Consider the following 20,779-nt stretch of genomic DNA (forward strand, 5'->3'; position numbering starts at 1 on the left):
TGTTACAACCACCTGTAACTCCAGCTCCAAGAGATATGACATCTGTGGCTTCTGTGGGCACCTGCACCCGCATGCACAACCACACTTGCACTAGCACACTTGTACATCTGTGTGTGCATGTATGCACATGCATGCATGCATATAATTTAAAAATATTAAAATTAAAATCTTAAAAAAAGCATTTTTAGTTTCTTAAAAATTTTACCTATATATTATTTCTAGTATTGTCATTTCTTTGTATAATATATTCAAACTATTGGTAGTATTTTTCCTCATCCCTTGAAAGTTTATTTTCAAATTTTTGTAAAGAAAGTCGGCTGGCAATAAATTATCATAATTTTAAATGGATGAAAAGACCTTATTGTACTTAGTGTTTGAGATATCCATTGACTGAATATCAATTGTGAGCTTTTATTTTTCTTTTCAGTAAAGCCATTCCCCCATTTTCTTCTGACTTAAGTGGTTTCCAAAGACAAGTGCATTGTCAGTCTTCTGCATTGACTCATTATTTCCCTCTGGCTGATTTTAGGATTTTTTTTCCCTTTAATGATTCCAGCAATTAAATTAGAATGTGCCTTGTGATTTCTTCATTTTTCTTCTGCTTGAGTTAATTTTGAGCTCATTTGGCCCTGCTACAAAGACAACTTACTAAAAACTGTACCCAATGACCTGTGTAAAAAAAAAAATCTCCAGTTGTTAGACACAGCAGTTGGTATCTGAGTCTACATGAGTGCTGGGGATAATTCCAACTGCTCCATCGCATGATGTTATGATTCTTTCTTCTTACTCAATTAGCTTCCTTACATGCAGATTATTTTTCAACCAAGCTTGAGAGAACCTATTTGCAGCCCTTTCAATAGATCTGCACTGGGGAGGTAGGAACAGAGGTTGCTGGGAGATGACAGATGATGACAAGAGATACATAGATGATAGACAATGATAGATGTTGATATATGATAGCTAGCTACCTAGATAGATAGATGGATGGATGGGTGAGATTGGTAGATAGGTGGATAGATGATAGATAGATAGATAGATAGATAGATAGATAGATAGATAGATAGATAGATAGATAGATAGATGATAGTCTTGGATACCACAGAACTTTAAAATTTTCTTTTGGCAAATTGTTTCATTTGGTAGATTGAAATCACATTCACTAATCAAGTACTCTATATTCCAAAATTGCCTATTCCTCTCTCCAATCAAAATTTCTCTTCCCTCTCTGGTGGGACGAGGGGGCTAGTCTAGATAAAATAGAAAATGGCACAGAAGAGATTAAGAGGGCTGTCTCTGGAGTCAAACCCCCACGGTCCCTTTCTGAGGCTTTTTCCTTAAGAATGCAAGAAAAACAAGTCTTTTAGTCACTCTGAGTCTTGATATTTCTCTTTGCAAAGTGAAAAATCATTAAAGTTGCTGTTGGGAGACAGTATAAGGAGTGAATATTTTCACTCAAAGAATTTTGCATAGAAAGATATCAGAACTGCTGTTTGATGCTAACGTTTTTTGTTCACTACTATGTGACTGATAAAGCCCTTGACACTTTTAAAGAACGATTTTACAGATTGGAGGGATATTTGTTGGCTCAGATAAACCTCACTTTGATAAAGTTAGGGTTTCATTTTCCTTTGTATTCCACTTCAACAGCATGAATGGAAACAAACAGTATTTGGAAGGTCAAGGACTTCTGTGTATCACCCTGCTGAGGGCTCCTAAGTCCACATTCAGGTTTACTGAATTACTGGAAAGACTGACAGTATGAAGTAGTCACAAACTAATTATGGTAAAAGAATACATAACAGACTCAAGACAAGCCTCCAGGATTGGATGGAGCCTGCCAATTATTCTTCATTGCCCCACCTTTGAATTGTGATATGGGTGCAGTGTGGTCAGCAAAGAAGCTCATTGGAGACACCATGCTCAGGATTTGTACTGTAGCCTAAAAACGGGTATTCTCGTCCTCATATCCAACAAAACTCCAAATTCCTGAAGGAAAACAGGCTCAACATTAACTATGTTTATATAAACACCTTAAGGGGTCAGCAAAGTGGCATACTCATTTCAACTAAGAAAAGTTTTATAGAATTGTAAGGATGTTTTTGCCTGCAACATTGCCAAGCCTCTGCCTTGAGGCAGGTTTTTTTTAGAGGAAATGATTGAAGCCCTGCCATGTTGACTTTGCCTACTCATCTGCAGGCTTTTAGCTCTGCTCATTATGGCTTTTTACCTCACTCCTAATTCCCCCGAAGTGTCAACAGTCTCAATTACCAGGTGAAGAAAGGGAAGGAAAAGGTAAGTGTCTAACATCATAAGCCCTGTTGTTTTGTTTGTTTGTTTTTGTTGTTGTTTTGCACTATAATTCTAGTTCAATTCCACATTTTTATGAATTACAAATTCCTGCAACTATTTTCTATTAAAGCCTTACTCTGTGAGGTGGGGAATTTTTAAAAGATGCAATGTACTGTGCTAGAATTGCACTTGGTATTCAAGTGAGATAGACAATCACTATCCAACTGTATTAATTAGAACGTGTTTGCTTTTATAATCACTGCTAGAATAAAATAACCACTGATCATTTAAGATTCAGATAAAAACAACACTTGGTTAATATCACCTGCTATGGAAATAAGTTGGGCTTGGGTGTTGCCTTTTAAGATTTCTTTCCACAGTGAAAAAAGATACATGATACTATGGGATTAGATCTTTGAACATATCCCTGATAGTAATCTATTTTCTCTCTGATCATTAGGTAGAAAACTCTAAGGAGTCATCTCATATATCACATCGAGGTCTAGATTTTAACCAATAATATACTGGCTTGTTTGTAACCTTATTCCATTAAAAGTTATTTGAAAGTGTGTGTGTGTGTGTGTGTGTGTGTGTGTGTGTGTACAGGGAAATCACATTTTGGTTGACTACAGTGGTATACCAAATTAAGCCTTCATTTTGAAATTAGTAACAATTGCAGATCATATTTTTAAGCTTGGCATTTTGGAAATTAAAAGCTAACATGCTTAAACAACTTTATAGGTTCAAAGCTCAAAAACTTAAAATCTTCATCTTAAAATAATTAATTTATCAAAATGTACATTTATTTGTAGGAATGTAATGTCAGAATCCAGCCTTTGTGTGGGCCATGCTATCTGGGGTAGCCTCCTCTCAGGGATACCCACCAGCACCCTATTAAGACCTTGTTCTTGAGTCTCTAGCTAAGAGACTTTCAGAGGCCAGGCTCTCCCCACTGGGAACTGAGTTAACGTGGAATTATTGTAGTCACATCCCACTCCCCACCTCCCATCCCACTCTCTGCCTCCTGCCTGGAAACTAAGCAGTCTGGCTACAGCTTCGTACTGTGAAGCATCCCCCATTCACAGACAGGTATAACAAGGAATCTCACTGTGGCCACATGGTCCCTCTCTCAGAGACCCCACTGTGCTGTCTCTCTCTAGAGCTAGCGCCCCGTCATGCTCTGTCTAGCCATAGCATTCATGACTTCTCTATTAAACTCCTTAGTCCCTAGTAAACTGCTGCAGTGTCCTTTTGGACACCACCTCTAAAGCATCTCAGTATTTTAATTATTGAAAACATTATAAATTGATACAATACCCTCATTTTTCTGTATATAAGCACTCTACTGCTTGAGCTATTTTAATTATTTACTACCTTTTACTTTAAGTTTCAACATTTCTATCTTTTAATGTATATTTTAAGGCTCTGCTTTTTCCTCTAAATACCATTTTAGCTTTTCCCCTGATTCCATCCACTAAGTAGTTTTTGATCAGTTTAATTTTGTCATTTTGTAGTGTTTTTATGATTCTTCTTAAATCTATGAAGTATTTAAACATCTGAGTTTTAAGCATTGGTTTAAACAGAATAGTAAAGTGCTTTTATAATTTCTAATTAATTATAAAGTAATCAGATGGTGTTTCCTAATTGTTACTTCTCTGACTCTAGGAATCGCTTCACACCCGAATATGATGTCAGGTCTTCTTCATCTGCAACTCGCACCTTTGAAAGCACTGGACTGCTGGTCATCATCTGGAAGAACCGAGCTGGTCTACCTGGAATGTTACCTTGTTCTTTCAGAATTTTTGACTTCTTTGTGGATTCATCCCGTCTTGTTCACCACCAACCAGCATCTCTGAGTCTTTCTGAATAAAACATGCCTGCTATCCATTCTCTTATGGTTGTGCTTCCCCCTTATTACCTATGTATTTGTTTTGTTTTATTTGTTTTGTTTTGTGATGGGGTCTTCCTATGTAATTCAGGCTGACCTCAAACTTGTGGTCCTCCCGCCTCAGCTTCCTGGGTGTTGGGATTACAGGCATGTGATGTCATACTGTCATACTCAGCGAACCTCCCTCTCTTGTAACATCCATTTCTCGTGTAAAGTTTCTTTCTAGTGTGTGCACAGAGCACTTGTGTCTGGATCACCTGAAGGACTTTTGGAAAGTACAGCTTACATTTTTCTCAAGAGCATTTTAATTAGAATCTCAAACCTGCTGTTAGAATGAGTAGAATTCTGAATACAGAGCTACAAATATCACTGTCAGTTTTGTGGACATTCAAGTTGATGTCTTCTTACTGTTATTTATTTTATTTTTATAATCCTATCCTCAGAATCCAACATCAAATCAGTTGATGTTAATGAATAAAAGAAATAATAGAGGTCATACAAATGACTTAGTGGTTAAAAGCATATAATTACTTTCAATTCTGACTCGAGGGGGATCTGATGCACCTGGCCTCTATAGGCACCTACACTCAGATATACACACATACACATATACATGCACACACACACACACACACACACACACACACACACACACACTAATAAAACCAATCCTAGCAGTTACCCATGTGGCACAGTTTCAGGGGAGGCTAATTCTTCAACACAGCATCAGGTCTGAACAATTCTACCAGTGTTTAGTGCCCTGCCTAAAATGTTAACAGTTCTGTAAGGTTTAGTTGGTCAAATCTATTAGTATTAATGTATTCGTGACTTCAGAGTATTTGAATTGCCAGGGTCCAGTTAACATAGACAAGTCACCTCTGTCATTACCCAGACCTTGTATCTGAAGCTGCTTGCCAAGGTGTTCAGCAGGAAAAAGACAATATTGGAATCAGAGTCTCTGCGACATTCAGTAAGAAAGGAAGGAAAGAGTGGAAGTTTTCTGAAGAGAAACTGAGGTGGCGAAGCAGCAAGATAAGCTACAGTTTCGGTCTCAAGGTTTGTCAGGACGGTGTAGCACATCGGCCTATGCAGAAGATGCAAGTGAGCGGGGGAAGCACACTCAGATTCACTCACTAGAACGTATACTAGCCATACAAAGAACTCAGTTCAAATTAAGATAGCTGGAGGTGGAAACCTCCTAGTGTAGGTTTGCCTGTATTTTGTCTCTATATATAAACAACAGAATTGTTTGTTGAGACGAAAAAGAAATACAGTTTAAACCACGTCTTTTCTCTTGATTCAGACTAATGCAAGTTTCCTGTAGGCCCAGATTGAGTTACATAATATACTGATTCAGTAGAGATGTTCATTATTATTAATAACTATAACCATAATAATAATAATAATATTATTATTAATGATACTGGTTATTAGACCCATAGTCTTAAACATACCAGGGCAATGCCTTATCACTAAGGTCTATGTCCAAGGTTTTATTTTATTTTACCTTTTGAGACAGAGCCTAACTAACTTGTCCAGGCTGGCTTCAAACTCTCTCTGTAACTCAGGCAGTCTTTTAACTTGCAGTCCTCCTGCCTCAACCTCCCTGGGCTGGAATTACAATCCTTCACCAACCCCCCCCACCCCCGCTATTATTTATTTATTTATTTTTAAATGACTCTAAATTGTTCTTTTGCTTCCCTCCCAAATCCACCACCAGATGGCAGTAAATGCACCGGCTATTCAATGAAAAATTGGCAACAACTTGCTGAATTACAACCAAGTTTGTTTCCAAGTGGTTTGTAGGGATACATTTTCATTGGCAGGAAGAAAAACTTGCACACACAAAAAGTAGGTTGAATATTTTGTATGCTAATTGAAAGATATAATCATAAGACCAGTGACAAAGAAGAACCAAAATAGAAAATGTTTCACACTGGGTTTGGGAGAGAAAAAATAGATAAACTGAATCAATAAAAATGAAAAGGCCAAATCAGCTGAATGTTGAAACCATTTCAATTGAGTGAGTCCTTTTGTTCAATGGTTGGTGGTGTCTGATGTGGTTTTGAACCATTTTCACAGATTCACTGGCCAGTAGTCTCCTTTTTCTACCGTATAAATAATACACTTGGGATAAAAATGACAAAACCTATCAAGTCTTCCAAAATGCTGTCTATATCTTCAGTACCCTTAAACTTACTGAAACCAGTCAAGGCAGACTTTGATGTTACATCACAATATAGCAGCACACAGGAATTTCTCTGAGATTAATCTGAACAAACAGAATTCAAGGCTATCAATGTGGACCAGTGCTGTCACAGATTCCAGTGAGCAGAAGAGCATGCAGAGCAAAGATAGATGCTGTGGTCCATGATCGTTGATGGAAACACAGCAGATACATTAGCTTTGGGTATGTGACTCTAAAGAGACTGGGAAACTAAGGAGCATCTTAGGAACAGGAACAGGAATAGCATCTGCCACAAATAACCATAAGGTTGAATCTGTAGAAAGGACACAGAATGAGAAAGCTGTGTGTGCATAAGGGAACAACCATTATGTGAGAAAGAAGTGACATAAGAACGCAGCAGAATAAGGCAGTGATTGAAATCCACATAGGCTATAGAAATGTAGTCTAGAGGCCTTTTCTCAGTTCTTACAACATCCACGACAAGATACAATATGCAGCTCCCGCTATAAGCAACTAGAAATGCAACTCAAGCCATCACTGAAAAGAATGTCAGAAGTAACAGAAAAGAAGCAAGCCAGAAAAATCTCCATGGACCAGAAATGAAGGGGAAAAGGATGCAAACTAGGGTAGGGATGGAGATCAATGCTATGAGAGTGAGAAATGGACCCTGATGCCCAATGGTTTTTATTAAGGCAGTCTCAAAATTTAAGACCATCTTGGTTGAAGAGAGCCGTGGAGTTGGAGGAGCTGGGACAGAATCTCTAACATAATACAGAAACTCGAATTGCCACTTAATAAACAGAAATTTAAAAAACAGACAGCAAGAACACTCTGCCATCAAGTTGGAGAGAAATTCATCTGCAAATAAAGTCATATGGGACTCAGCCTTCACCCCCACTGACAAGTATCCAGGGTACTGCAAGGTACACTGCATAATGCTGGAGAGACCTATGATCTACAGCTTCAACTCGCCCACAAGATACACTGTTGCAGCAGTGGCATGAGCTTGTGGGAGTAACCAACCAATCGCTGACTGCATTTATAGCCCACTGTGTGAGACAGGTTAAAGCATGTATGAGCATCTGTTGTCAGAGGTTTCTGGCTTCACCTTGTTAATGTTAAGTGAGTCTCCCAGATACCCTCTCTTACCATGTTTACACTTTTTTTTTTTTTTTTTTTTTGAGACAGGGTTTCTCTGCGTAGCTTTGTACCTTTCCTGGAACTCATTCTTTAGCCCAGGCTGGCCTAGAACTCACAGAGATCTGCCTGGCTCTGCCTCCCGAGTGCTGGGATTAAAGGCGTGCGCCACCACCGCCCAGCTTTACACATTTTTTTTAACCTTGGCCAGATAGCTGCTTTCACAATGACCAGTCCTGTTCAACATAATACTTTCTTACTTTTCGCTTGGCCTACGACTCATTGTAAATTGGACTGGAAAAATTACAAGGGGTTTGGTCTTTCTCAGCCAGTATTTCCAAAAATACTGGTCCAAATAGTGAAATATCTGGATGGTTGGTGAGGAGTATAGATGCCCCTCCTCCCCATCTCCTCTGGCTGTCTCCAAGTAGCTAAGAGCTTAGCTTGTCTGAGACAAAAGAAGGAGACTATCCTTCCATCATCAGGGAATGTCCCACAAACCAGGGGCTTGTCTCTCCTTCCTGGAAAGATACCAGCAGTGGATGGAGGAGCACCTTCCAAATTTATTTTAAAAGATTCCTGTAGAAGTTCAGGCCAGAAAGCATAGGTTTAGACACTGTGCCCTGAAAGATATTGCACATTCTTTCTAGAACATTTGTGACAGGTGAGCTGATCGGATCATGCTCCCAGTGGTCATGGTGAAATTAGCACGGTCTAGTAAATAACTAAAGCGATGCCCTACGCAGAACAAAGGTTCGGATATTCAAAGCCAGAGTCTGTGCGGGGAGGAATTCTGCCCTTGGTTTAAATCAGTGTCCTACACTGAATGAGTTTGCAAATGTCCACAGCTTAGTCATTTGCCCACTTCGTGGAGAAGGCATTACAGAATTACGTGAACCCAATTTATACTTGAAAACTGGCACAACATTTAAATCGGCTATTTGGAAAACAAGTGAAAGTAAATGCTTGTTAATAGGTCATGTACTACGTGTTGTAGGACATGATCATTTTTAGGTTTTTCTTTAAAGAGCACTTCCCAACATAGGCAATGGAAACATAATTTGCTAGAGGGGATCCATTTTATTACAGTAAGGAACACCCACTAATACGAAATGAGGGCATTCAGATGTTGAGGTTTGATAACAAATTAGTGATTGATTCGATTTTTACAAAATGGGTTTTCTCTGTCAGGCTATTTGAAGCTTGCAAAAGTCACCTTACTATAATAAACCTGGTTGCACCACTTTGTTCAAAAGCTGAACATTTTTATAGCTGATCTTAGTTTTGGCAAATCATCAACCAGCTCTCAGCAGACTTATTAATAGAATTTTGCTGTGGAAAAAAAATGAATGGGGTTATATACAAAGAATTGGTAGCAAGATGAGTGGAAAACAATGTGAGGATAACAGAATCTTTTCACCAGAGAAATGGAGCCTTTCATATCCTTGGCAAATGAAAGTTCATCTTTGTTTTTTTAAATAGCGCTAGCTAGTTTTATCATTAATTTTCAGTTAGGTGAACAAAGAGTGGACCCAATGTCAACAGCAAGAATCGAGGGTAACGGTGAAGAGTGAAAGGAAAGAATATCACCAGCCGCCACTTCTGTGACTAATGGACGCACTAGCTGTCCTGGGAAATGTCACTGTAATGATGTGGATAAGTCCAAGTAATGACAATAAGTGAGCTGGAGGTAGGGAGATGGGGCTGGGGAAGCGGATACTCTACTGAAAGATGCTTTATCTGAAAATACCATAGTGATATATAATGATATCACATGTGCTAATTAAAAACAATTAAGTGAATGATTTCCTGAGTAACAAAGATAAGATTACACTCCAGGTTCTATGTTTGCAAGCATTCAATACATGCTCGTTGAATAAATGCACGAGTTATTTATTATGCTTTAAAAGTTGTCATTACAATTAAAACAGGAAAAACTTGGACAAAGATGGCCAAGAAAAAGAAGAGTTCAAAGGTTTACTAATAGAAACTGAAAAGAAATATTTTGAAACCCAAAAGGAATATTTTTTCAGCATCACTAGGTCTTGTAAGAAAGACCATGATGTGAGAGAGAAGAAGAAAGAAATAAAATTCTTCATTTATATTCAGATTGTTTAAATAAAATACTTCAAGGTTACTACTCTTCTCTCCTCTCAATGACCTTAAGATAATAATTATGCTTTTAGTTTCAGGCTCTAAGAATCCACAGCTCATTGCACCCAAGAAAATGTGAATAAATAAAATATATTTATGCATTATTTTCAGAAAACTATGAATTAGGCCTCACTTTAAAAAAAAAGTTTCACTATGCAGCCTGGCCTAGCCCTAAATAGACAATCCTCCTGCCTCAGTCTCCTGACTGCTGGATTACAGACATGTGCTGCTAGGTCCAGCTAAATTTAGACTCTTTAATAAAGAAATCAGTGTTTTAAAAATAATAGCATATGCTAATTGAAAACAAGTCACCTTACCATGATTAGAAAAGCAATTTATAAAGCTTTTATAGATGATACAATTTTATGCAATTTCTGTCTTCTTTTTTTTCTAAATGTCTAGCCTGTCTAATCAGTCTTATTTATACACAGCACTGTTTTTTTTTGGGGGGAGGTGCTGTTTTGTTTTGTTTGGGGTGGTTTCATTTGCTTGTTTTCTGCATGCAGTGCTGGGAATCAAACTCAGGCCACAAGCATGCCGAGCAAGCATTTTCCTGCTGAGCTACGTAGGCACCCCCATTGATTACTGTCTCTTAGCCATGCACATTGAAACAATATGAAGACACAGGATAATAAGTGAAATACAGTATTTTTATACCATCTGTCTATATCTTCTCATTTTGAGATTTTTCCTGGCTTTCTTTGTGTTGGCCTAACAGAGTATTACATGCTGAGAAATTAATAAGGAAAGGAAATATATCTCTTACAGTGTGGGGCCTGAAAAGATCAAGGCTGAGGTGCTGACCCTTGAGAAGGGTTGTCTAGTTGCATTACTCCACTGTAGAAGGCAGGAGGTCCTGGGTGTCTAAGAGAGAAACAGATCAAGCTCTTTTATCATCATCATTAACTTGGGCATGAAAGTGGAGCCTTCATGACCTAAATGCATTCTCGTAGACCCCACCTCCTAACTCTATACTATTTGGGATTTAATTGTCATATATGTTTGGGGACGAGGGCATACTCAAGCCATAGCTCCATCTTGTAATGCCATATTAACTAGACTATCTGAGAAAAGAGTCAGTGGACTTGGAAATGGAAAGCATGGCTTCTTTGAGGATAGAAGGTAAGGAGACACAAAACCAGGCTGTGTTAACTGAATCAAAACATCAATTTCAGAAATATTTAACAATCTAACTGAAAACGTAGAGTAAAAGAAGTATTTTTCATATTCACAACTCGTAAAACATTACCAAAATGGCCAGTGGCCAGCCTGCATCTTATTTATAATACTTCAGCTGTCTGGAGCTGACACTAATGTTTTCAAGGTAGATGTGAGCAATCTGGAACCTGGCTCATTCTCTATGCATTCTGACCTAAACAAATTAGCACAATACAACTCATGCTTGTACCGTACCCAAAATAACCCCAAATGTTGACCTTGTTTATTTTTATTACAAGTTCAGATTTTCTTACTATTGGGGAAAAAAACAGTAATTTCCCTTTGTCAGTATTTAAAACACAGCTGTTATTATTGTGTGTGCTAAGTATCCTCAAGTTATCACCTCACTGACCATCCCTCCACACTGCTAACGGGTCCTTACCCTGGACACAGTCAAAGATTGTTATTGATCAGGTGATTTTCAGCCCATTTTTGTCCCACAATGAATGCTGAAGATTGGGTTTAGCCTGTCAAATACTTTGTATCTTATAGGGAAACTGATTTGGTTTTAGTGGGATTAATCCTACTTATCTTGCTAAGCAGGCTGACATTTGGACTTTAATCTAGAAATTTGTTTGGTCCTCACTTCATTGTTCACATGTCAAACTAGGATCCAAGGACTCTCAAACGGAATCAGAAGGGTAACTCTGCCAGCTACACACTTCCTACTAGTTAAGAGGGAGACAAAAAAGATCTTTTGGTGGACCATTCCATTTTACAGACTGGAGAATACAGCAGAGGGGCCCTCAGAAAGACAGAGGGGAAAGTTGGAGAAGCAATGTAGGTTTAACCATTGTCTCTTGTTGAGAGGAAGTAAGAGCAGGGGAGAAGTAACAGGCATTGTAGAATTCCGAGACATGGAAAAATACCTTAGGTTCTAGTTACCCTCTCTTACAACAACTTTTCCCATTTACCCCGTGTATTCGCATGCAGAGTTTAAGAGTGTGTGTTGCCGGGCGGTTGTGGCGCACGCCTTTAATCCCAGCACTGGGGAGGCAGAGGCAGGCAGATCTCTGTGAGTTCGAGGCCAGCCTGGGCTACCAAGTGAGCTCCAGGAAAGGCGCAAAGCTACACAAGAGAAACCCTGTCTCGAAAAACCAAAAAAAAAAAAAAAAAAGAGTGTGTGTTAATGACAGGGTATGAGACACAGTGAAGGTTAGCGGGGTCAGGTCAAGAGACTTTGGGCCTGGCCCAAGTCTGTGACTAATTTTCCTGGCTGACTTTGAGCAGTCTCCAGAATGTCCATCCTTATTTTCTCATACATTGGTAACCATTATATCATCTGGTAAGGTCCTTTCCATCTACAGAACTCCATGATTCTAGAACTCAGTGGGGTTTTCATAACTTAGGTTTCTTTTTCTGTTATTAGCTCATCATCTCTTTGCTTAGAGTGCCTTAAATTACTGTCTGCACCTGTCCACTTACTAGGATTGAAACTATGACATGTCCTGTGCACACAGATCTTGGGAGTTCTAAGACACATGCAGTCTAATGTTCCAAACTCTGCTGCACATAGATGTGACAAAACCAGATGACATCCCTGTATTAAATGCAGGAGGCCAACAACAATTAAATTTAGAATACTGTCGGTTTATAAACCAAATCCAATTATTTTAGGAAACAATATGGAATCTGCATTATTTTTCCCATTTTCCACATGACATAGCAACTCTAGGGAATGAAATAAACATCTCAGATCACTCAAACCATGGGTGGATAGCTAGTCCATCTGCAGAACGATATTATTCCAACTTAGTCTAGTTTCCATTCACCTGGTCTTCTTGCTCCTCAGTGATGCAAACACTGCCCTCAATGTTATAAGTTACTGCAGGTCTGTTCACAGAGGAGGAAGCTAGCATAAAATTACTCTTCAGAACGAGCTTTATGAGGAGAGAGAACCTGGTGAACAAGAGGTGGGGGTTATGAGTGGCACAGGGTAAGAATACTAAAGACATTAATTGTGAGAACATGAGGAGTGTGAGCTTGAAGTGAAAGAATAGGAAAGATAGTCATTATGTACAGATGGATGGGGCTCAAAGGAGAAAGACTTCAGGGAAATCCTCTAACAAAGGGGATTTTCTGACCTTTATGAGTTTTCAGGGGCTTGTGGGAAGTCCCATACTATGTTATTTAGTCCAGCATGGACTAAATGCCCAGGGATTGGTTACTGGGCTGCACCATTAGCTTAGACAACCACAAATTGAGAGAGAGAGAGAGAGAGAGAGAGAGAGAGAGAGAGAGAGAGAGAGAGTCCAAGTCTGATTTCTGAGATAGAAGAGCAGCTAGAGGGTCTGTGGTCTGACTCTTGCCATTCCAATGTAAGAATGAAAGCTTGAAAAAACACATTGACACTGTAGTCCCATGTTATTTTGCATCTCGTGATTAGTGGAGGAAGCCTGTGAGTCTGTACTGGTCATCAAAGATTTTTTTTCAAACATTTTTTTTTTTTTCTAAAGGCTGGTCCTCACCATGTAGACCACACTGGCCTCAAACTCTTGCTTTTTCTGCTTCAGCCTTCCAAGTTCTGGGATTAGATACCCATGTTACCACACATAGCCTAATTACATTTCAAATGAAATTATATAAAAGCACTGTGATGGGAAGAGGAGTGGAGAAAGGCATCAAGCTTCACATAGAAAAGAAGGCTTGCTTTGGTTTGAGTGTGAAACGGTTCCCATAGGCTCCTGAGTTTGAACCCTTGGTCCCTGCCTGGTGGTGCTACTTAGGCAGCTGTGGAACCATTAGGAGGTGAAGCCTTGCTACAGGAAGTATGTCACTAGGGGCGGGCTTTGAGGATTCATAGCCTGGCCCCACTTCCTCTTCTCTCTCTGCTCCCTTGCTCCTGCTTCCATGCTTTCCCACCATAATGAACTGTATCTCTCTGGAATTGCAAACAAAGTAAACCTTTTCCTCCCTGTCCAGCTTCGGTTTGCTGTCCACCTGGCACAGCTGAGCGTTATCTGAGAAAAGGAAACCACAATTGAAATCATGCCTCTGTAAGACTGGCTTGTAGGCAAGCCTATGGGGCAATTTCTTAATCAGCGGTTGATATGGAAAGGCCTAGCCCACCGTGGACAGTGTCACCCCTGGGAAAGTGTTCGTAAGGTATATAAGAAAGCAGGCTGACTTTGGAAATCAATATGGCAATTTCTCAAAAAACTGAGAATCAATCTACCTCAAGACCCAGCCATACCACTCTTGGGCATATACCCAAAGGATATTCTATCATCCTACAAGGACACTTGCTCAATTATGCTCACAGCAGCACTGTTCATAGTAGCCAGAACCTGGAAACAACCTAGGTGCCCCTCAACTGAAGAATGGATAAACAAAATGTGGTACATTTACACAATGGAGTATTACTCAGTGGTAAAAAACAATGACATCATGAAATTTGCGGGCAAATGGATAGAACTAGAAAAAAATCATCCAGGCTACAATCCACAGCCCCAGAGAAGCTAGGTAACAAGGAGGGCCCAAAGAGGGATGCATGGAGTTTCCTGGGAAGGGGAAATAAATGAGATCACCTGGGTAAACTGGGGGCAGGGGATGCTGTGAGATGAGGGGATATGTGGATGTGGGGGATGGGAACATGAGGGATTCAGCTGAGCAAATTGGGAATGGGATAGAGGGAAAGAATAATGAAAGAGATATCTTTATGGGGGGTATATTGGGGCTAAGGGAGAAACCTAGAGCCAGAGAAACTCCCAGGAATCCACAAGGATGACCCCAGCTAAATCTTCTAGCAACAGTGGAGAGGGTGTCTGAACTGGCCTTCTCCTGTAATCAGATGGATGACTACCCTAATTGTCATTAGAGAGCCTTCATCCAGTAACTGATGGGTACAGATGCAGAGATCCACAGCCAAGCACTGGCATGAGCTCCAGATGCCCTGTTGAAGAGAGGAAAGAGGGACTTTAGGAGTCAGGGGTCAAGGTCATGACAGGGGAACCCACAGAGACAGCTGACCTGAGCATTGGGAGCTCACAGACTCTGGATTGACAGCTAGGGAGTCTGCATGGGACTGACCTAGGCCCTCTGCATGTGTGTGACAGTTGGGTAGCTTAGTCTGTGGGGCTAGCAGTGGGATCAGGGCCAGTCTCTGGTGCTTGAGCTGGCCCTTGGGAACCTACTCCCCATGCTGGGTTTCCTCGACCAGCCTTGATGCAGAGGGGCAGAGCTTGGTCCTGCCTCAACTTGATGTGCCATGCTTTGTTGACTCCCATGGGAGGCCTGCCTTTTTGTGAATGGAGATGGATGAGGAGTGGATAGGGTGGGGGAGTAAAATGGGAGGTGGGGAGAGGGAACAGGAGAAGAGGAGGGAGGGAAAACTGTGGTTGGTATGTAAAATAAATGAAAAAATGTAAAAAAAAATAAAAGTAAATAAAAAAGTTGGATTTAGAAATAAAGGAAGGAAGGAAGAAAGGAAGGAAGAAAGAAGAAAGAAAGAAAGAAAGAAAAGAAAGAAAGAAAGAAAGAAAGAAAGAAAGAAAGAACGAAAAGAAAGCAGATTGAACAAGTTGTAAGGAGCAAGCCAGTAGTCAGTGTTCCTCTAAGGCTTCTGTTTCAGTTTCTGTCTCCAGGTCCCCACCCTGACTTCCTTGGATAATGGACTGTGATATGGAACTATAAGCTGAAATAACCCCTTTCCTCCCTATGTTGTTTTTGGTCAAGTTGTTTTATCACAGCAATAGACAGCCTCTTGCAGAAAGAGTAGAAACCCTCTCCATCAGGTCTTGCCCTAACAAACAGCATGTCTCAGAAAAGCTCTGTGATCTCCAAATGCAGAAGGTGGGTGCTGTTTAAAAACTTAAAAGAGTCATGACCTGGGGTCCAAGGACCTTTCTGAACCTAGATCTTCTCCCATGCTCAGGGATACACTCCCGTTTTTTTGAACAGAAAGTTTTGAAAACTCTGTTTCTATCACTATTCACGTGTCCCTTGTTTGAGTCTTTCTTTATGACTCCCTTTAGAGTTACAGAATTGGAAAGGAAACTGTTGAGACTGTCTCATGGCTGAAGGCACTTGCTGCCAAGCCTGGCGACCTGAGCCTGAGCCCCAGAACCCATATGGCAGAGGGAGAGAACTGACTTCGACAGGATGTCCCCTGACCTTCACCCACACTCAGCCCCCCACACACACACTTCAAAGAAGAAAGAAAGAGAATCAACATCCCCACAAAGCCTCTTCCCTAATCATGGAGGGAGGAGGGAAAGCTGCATGGACATTTTTTAAAAAATAACCCCACAAAAGAGACACCCCAAAGAATGTGGCCTTGCTTGGCAGATGTGTATTTAGGCATCACTCAGCACCTGGATAGGCCCATCACCCCTCCAACCCCACACACACTGTTTCAGATGGAATTTTGCCAAAAGATTGATTTTCTCCAAGAAGAGCCAAAAAGACAACACACCAAGCTAGAATGAGGTAAGAAACGCCTCTAAGACCTTCATTTGTACTAAATTGGTCACAAGGAAGCAAATGTTGCTTTAAAAGCTTTTTGCAGAGCAGCTCACCCCAGCTAGCGCCAAGATGGAGATAATCGCCTCCAGCTGACCTCTAATTACCTAGTTTGGATTGGAGCCACACAGATTATGTGCCGCCAAATGGATTTCACTGGAATTCAGATTTTCTAAAAATAAAGCAGCCGACGACCAAGAGCAAGGGCTGGTCTCCCTAGATGAATCATCCCAAAGACTAAACTTAGCAAGAGGGTGGTGTCCGCTTGCCAGACCACTCGCCGTCTTGTCCTCATGGGTAGGAAACGTTGTCTTCTTCTAATATCCTTGAAAACCAGCCATTCTGTTGAAAGCCACATGTGTCTGGGAGACAGAAAGATAGCTTCCTGAGAAAAAAAGCTGGCCCTCTAGCCAGGAACTAGTGCCATGATGACAGCAAGTGGTGCCCATAGCAGACAAGATGGCTCAATAACACTGAGCCAAGATGGAAAAACATATCACTAATTCACATAAAACTCTTACCCACCAGACAGATGACAGCTTTCACCGACTTGCCGCTGTGAGTGAAGACTATAAATATCAAATAAGCCGTGAGGGGAGGTCACACCATGGGGGGACTCAGTCCTTGCCCAGTGTCCTTACCCCAGTAATAATTAAAAGGACAAAGTAGTGTGGAGGAAAGTATGAAGTGATAACTAATTGACAGTTCTATCTGCTGCTGGGTGAATTGGGACGATTTACCTAACGCCCCCGAGACTAGGTTTTTCTGTCAGCAAAACAGGAAAAGAAATGTTAGGGTAATAGTGCCACTCTTACACAAGAAGGTTTTTTGTGAACTGAAGTCAGTATATGTTTGTATGTGGAAGACACAAACGCTTACTGAAGACTTGAAGTGTTGCGTGTTTGAGCTGCTGCTCATAACTGCCTTCCCTCATCCTCACTTCCTGTCATTCCTTCTTCCTTGGTGTGCACAGCACAGAAGCATTTATCAGGGTTTTTTAGCAGAGTACAGTTAGAAAAATAATGTTCACCCTAGAGCAAGGTGAGAGAGGCTTGACAGATGAACGCAGCATATCTAAATGGTGTTTCTAATGGAGTACTCAAAAATGTGTCCTGCCACCCTTTGTTCCTGTCCCCACATGACACCTACCCAAATAAAGGGAAATGAACATATTAGATGAACAGGTGTTTGGTTAGAGATGAGGGAAGGAAAAGTCTCTCAGCTTGGTACACTGCCATTCCATTAATTGAACACAACACAATACACCTTACCTGCTGACCTAAATACCTCTCTCCAATGATGGCCACCTCCTGTGCATAATTATGCTTTGCTTTTGCACTGAGGTTGAGGCCAGCAGCCATTCAGCTCTATCACAAGAAATTAGCTGACATCTCTAAAGAAGAAGAAGAGAAGGAGAAAAAGAAGCACCACCACCACACTAACACACACACACACACACACACACACACACACACACACACAATGGGGATGTGTTTTTTTCAAAGGGTGTGGCCATCTCCTCCATGTCCTAGGCCTTCAATGACTTGGAAGATAAGCTCCAAATAGGAAATAATTCTCTTCCACGTTAGACATTTTTTTTTGTTTGACACCCCAAACTATCAGAGTTTATAGTTTTATAGGAAGTTTTGAGTCTGGTTGTGTGTATGATAGAGGAAACCAAGCTTAATGAGAAAATATTTAATTAAGCTGAAAAACAAAATTGTATTTACTATTTGAATAACAAATATTCATGAACAAATAAATAAACCCTAAATGACCTCCAGCAGGCCTTTCTGAGCCTCAAACACAACATCTGTATGGAGGGGTAAGTAATATTTGTTCCACTGTTTTGTTTTCAAGGACTTCAATAAAGATGAAATAACATTTAAGACCATACTGGCCTAAAGATCAAAGGCCAAATTTTGCCATATTTTTGTTTTGTGCTGCCTGTCAGAGGCAGAGGAGCACCTCAGTCTGTCATAGACTGATTTTTTTTTTCATTCTGACCCGCTTCTCATGTGCTGTGGGGAATGCTCTTAAAAATACCAAACTCTTCTCAGAGGGCTCTGAGCAATAAACTAAAGGCTGTATGACCTTCCAGATATCATAATGGCATGAAGAAAGGCCATTTTATAAAGCAGAGGAAAGAGTGTCACAATCATATGAGTAATGAGAGATGCCAAGGACATTTCCTTTCAATGCCAGTGTGTGCTGTCTCTGGTTTAGCAGAGGTTTATCCCTCTAATAGAGTAAGTGAATTATTTCCCAGTATAGAACTTCACACTGGTTTGCCCAGGAAGCTACAGAGTGCACAAGACAGAAAACAAATAAGGAAGTTCTACTGTCTGCTGGGATATGCCAATATAATTTACTGTAGCATTGCCCTTGAAAATAACCAAGATACAGACCTATGTGCCAGGCCTCTGTAGTCACCACGTTTTCTATTTTCTTTAAAAATACCAGGCACAGTGCTGGGATAGTAGGTGCATAATAAAAATTCAGTGTAGTGATCCTCATACCTCTCTTATTGACAGTATCCAAGTGTTGAATTTCTATTGGAAATGATTGTACTAGAAATTTTCTAAGACTTTAGTGTGCAGAAAAGTTCTGACTATAGTGCTACTATGGATTGAGTGGAGAACCTCGGTTCTCAGTGGAACAGTATTGGCGTGATGGATGGTTGAAAGCTGTGTCCTTGGGGAAAGTCACTGGGTCATGGGGAGAGAAGATACAACTTTCAGAAGCTATATTGACACAGTTCTTGCAGGACAGCATAAGTTGCATGTATGGAAAGCAAAAGCATTCCTCTTCTATGTGGCCATTTCCCTTTCTACTTCTGTACTATATTATGACACAGGCAAGGGGGAACTCCCTAGACAAGGACACCACGCTGTTTAGATTTTCCAGATCAAAAAAAAAAAAAAAAAAACAAAAAACCATGAGTCAGGTAAAAGAGACGACACTGTTGACTTTGTACATTACCTGCATTTAGGATTTTGTCCCAGCAACACAGATTATGATAGAATTGGCACTAGTTGGTAGGAACATAGACATTATCTTGTTGAAGAAAGGAGAGCTGCAACATGGACTACTTCTGTGCTTTCCTATGGCTTGAAAAAGGACCAGGAAGCAATACAGTTACCAACACTCCTCAAAGACCTGCAATCCCAGTCCCTAGTCACCTTAGACTCTGATTACTAAGGACTTGCTCTGAGGACCATCCCAACATGCAGGAGGCAAATGCCTCAGGGCAGCATATAAGGCCCTATCTATCCCTTAACTGTTCCTAACAGATATCCAAATCTTTCTTTTAATAGTTTATTAATCTTTATTTTACTTTATTTTATGTGTTCTCGTGTGTGTGTGTGTGTGTGTGTGTGTGTGTGTGTGTACACGCGCATGCACATGCATGCCACAGTGCATGTGTGGAAGTCACAGGACAATTAGCTTTAGTTGGTTTTCTCCTTCTACCACATGTTCCAGAAAATTAATACAAATTGTCAAATTTGGTGGCAAGTGCTTTCACCTGCTGGGCCAACTCTCAGCCTCCCCAGCCCCCCATGTCTTCCATTTAGTTTAATGCCCTGAATTTTAATGTATACCTTTACTTTATTTTGAGTCTTTTGCTGTTTTTTGTTTTGTTTTGTTTTGAATATTGTATTTTAATGAGATGCTCTGTCTTAGACTCATGGTTTAAGCAATGTCTATTTGTGTTTATTACTTAGTTTTTCTTGTCATATATTACTTCAAGGTGTGTGTGTGTGTGTGTGAGAGAGAGAGAGAGAGAGAGAAAGAGAGAGAGAGAGAGAGAGAGAGAGAGAGAGAGAGAGAGAGAGAGAGAGAGAGAGAGAGAGAGAGGAGAGAGAAAGGGAGAGAGAGAGAGATCAGATACACGTGTATGTACAAATGTACGTGCATGTGGGGGTCATAGGTTAACCATAGGCAGATGTGGTTCTTAAAAAAATAATTAGAATCTATGCCTGGGTTGAAACTCACCTACTGAGTGAGGCTAGTGGGTCAGTGAGCTTCAGAGACTGTCCTGTCTTCCTTCACCATTGCTGCAGTACAAGCTCATATCACCAGGGTCATCCTCTCAGGTGGCTTCTGGGGATGAAAGCAGAGTCCCCACGCTTGCAAGATAGACCCTTTGCCAATGGAGATGTAGCTCCTAGTTCAAGTTTTGTGGCCCTGATAAACATAAAAAGTCACATCTTCATAGAAAATTTCATGAAAAAAAAACAAACATTCAAACCCTTGTTCATGATTCAAAAAGAAGAGTGATCCCCAAATTCACTGTGGTGTTTTGTAAGTTATAAAGTATGAGAGTATTATTCAAAACCTGAGATAAATAAAACACCAAAATGCCACTGCCCAGCAGTCACGGTTCATTTGCAATGCACCATTGGCTGGGCTGACATTAGATGACCTTTCCAACTGGCCATCTA

The sequence above is a fragment of the Peromyscus leucopus genome, chromosome 8a (assembly GCF_004664715.2).
Source record: "Peromyscus leucopus breed LL Stock chromosome 8a, UCI_PerLeu_2.1, whole genome shotgun sequence".
Lineage (NCBI taxonomy): Eukaryota > Metazoa > Chordata > Mammalia > Rodentia > Cricetidae > Peromyscus > Peromyscus leucopus.